Source organism: Corvus brachyrhynchos, unplaced genomic scaffold (assembly GCF_000691975.1).
Source record: "Corvus brachyrhynchos isolate BGI_N302 unplaced genomic scaffold, ASM69197v1 scaffold787, whole genome shotgun sequence".
Lineage (NCBI taxonomy): Eukaryota > Metazoa > Chordata > Aves > Passeriformes > Corvidae > Corvus > Corvus brachyrhynchos.
In genome coordinates this window covers 415,359-417,944 of record NW_008239142.1, presented here as the reverse complement: position 1 = coordinate 417,944, position 2,586 = coordinate 415,359, and positions in this window count along the sequence as shown.

Here is a 2,586-nt window from a genome sequence, read left to right as displayed (position 1 = left end):
GATTGGGATTGGGAGTGGGAGTGGGATTGGGATTGGGAGTGGGATTGGGATTGGGAGTGGGGTTCTAAAACTCAGGGAATGAAGATTCAGATTCCGACTGGACATGAGGTTTGGGTCAGAAGCGGGAGTGGGATTGGAACAGGTTTTTGAGTCAGGACTGGGATTTGGGGTCACCAACAGGACCCCAAAACTCATCCTTTGCTGAAAAAATCTCTGGAGAACCCCGACAGCCCAGCCCGGAGACACTCATGGGGCGTCAAAGTTTCGCTGTCTTCCCAAAGCGATCATTTTTTCACTTGGAGGGGGAAAATAAAGAAACTTGAAGGAGATTTTTGGCGTATTTTGGGTGTTCTGGGGTTTTCATGAGGCTGTCTTGCAAGACCCAAATGGGCAGCTCATTTCAATGCCTTTTCCAAGAGTTTTTCCCAGTCTCTTCCAATATAAGCAAAGAACCACCTCGAAATCCTCTCACAGGGAAAGCCTTTGTATTTTGGGGATAAATCCTCCTCAACGCTTCCCAAATCACCCCAAGCCACCAGGAAAACACGTGAAGGGACCCAGAGCCTTCTGTGGCTGGGAGAAGGCGGTGCGGGGTGGGAATTTAATCCTCTGGGCTGCATCTGAAAGGTGATGCTGGCACATTCCTGCAGAATTCATGAAGGGCTGGAGCCAGCGGGGCCGGGATAGAAACCCAGCGCCAGCTGCAGCGAGGTAAGGAAGGAGCAGAGGGCACTCAAGGCCACATTTTCCCTTTTTTTGGGGGGTGTTTCTGACCCCTCAGCCCCATGAATCCTCCCCGTTCTGGCCCCTCAGGGATGGCGTTGGGAGCTGAGCGCTGGGGGACACGCGCTGGAGGATCCCTGGAGCTGGGAAGAGACACCTGAGGGTTCCTGGAGCTGGGAAGAGACGCCTGAGGGGTCCCTGGAGCTGAGAAAGAGACACCTGAGGGGTCCTGGAGCTGGGAAGAGACACCTGAGGGGTCCCTGGAGTGGGAAAGAGACGCCTGAGGGGTCCCTGGAGCTGGGAAGAGACGCCTGAGGGGTCCCTGGAGCTGGGAAGAGACGCCTGAGGGGTCCCTGGAGCTGGGAAGAGACGCCTGAGGGGTCCCTGGAGCTGGGAAGAGACGCCTGAGGGGTCCCTGGAGCTGGGAAGAGACGCCTGAGGGGTCCCTGGAGCTGGGAAGAGACGCCTGAGGGGTCCCTGGAGCTGGGAAGAGACGCCTGAGGGGTCCCTGGAGCTGGGAAGAGACGCCTGAGGGGTCCCTGGAGCTGGGAAGAGACGCCTGAGGGGTCCCTGGAGCTGGGAAGAGACGCCTGAGGGGTCCCTGGAGCTGGGAAGAGACGCCTGAGGGGTCCCTGGAGCTGGGAAGAGACGCCTGAGGGGTCCCTGGAGCTGGGAAGAGACGCCTGAGGGGTCCCTGGAGCTGGGAAAGAGACACCTGAGGGGTCCTGGAGCCAAGAGACACCTGAGGGCTCCTGGAGCTGGGAAAGAGACAGCTGAGGGGTCCCTGGAGTGGGAAAGAGACGCCTGAGGGGTCCCTGGAGCTGGGAAGAGACACCTGAGGGGTCCCTGGAGTGGGAAAGAGACACCTGAGGGGTCCCTGGAGCTGGGAAGAGACACCTGAGGGTTCCTGGAGCTGGGAAGAGATACCTGAGGGGCCCCTGGAGTGGGAAAGAGACACCTGAGGGGTCCTGGAGCCAAGAGACACCCACCTGAGGGGTCTCTGGAGTGGGAAAGAGACACCTGAGGGGTCTCTGGAGTGGGAAAGAAACAACTGAGGGGTCCCTGGAGCTGGGAAAGAGACACCTGAGGGTTCCTGGAGCATAGAGACACCCACCTGAGGGGTCTCTGGAGTGGAAAAGAGACACCAGAGGGTGCCCTGCATGGAGTCCCCCACGGTGCTGCCCTCCACGGACGTGGACAAAGCCGTGGCCACGGCCTTCGTGGTGCTGCTGGGGCTCTTCCTCCTCGCCATGACCGTGCGCTGCGCCCGGCTCGTGGTGGATCCCTACAGCGCCATCCCCACCTCCACCTGGGACGAGGAGCCCATCAACTGACCCCCCCCAAACCCTCTGGGACCCCCCAAAACTCCTCAGGGTGCTCCAACAAACCCCCAGCACCCCCAGCCACCACCCAGGCCCCGTTACCTCAGAGCTGCCAGGACCCTCAGCACATCCCTCCCCTCATCCTTTTTGGGTCTCCCCCCCTTCCTCCAGGACCCCCATTTCCCCTCATCGTCCCTCGCCGTGTTACAAACCCCTCCGAGGTGTCGGTAAAAGGAACTTTCTGGGGGTTGAACGTGAGGGCTCAGGAACGGCTCCAACGACCCCAAACAGTTCCCGAGGGGCTCCGGGGCCGCCTCGGGAACCAACTGCGGCTTTCCCGTTACGCGCATCCCTACGCGCACCTTCCGGGGCCGGGAAGCTCTCGGGGGACAGCGGTGGATTCCCCGATTCCAGAGGAATTTATTCGGGAATTTCGGGGGATTTCTACCCCTCACACACCACCCCCCCCGGGGCCATCCCCGCCGCCAGGGGGCAGCAGCGCGGGCGGCGCGCGCGGGAAGGGACGGCCGCGGGCGCCCGG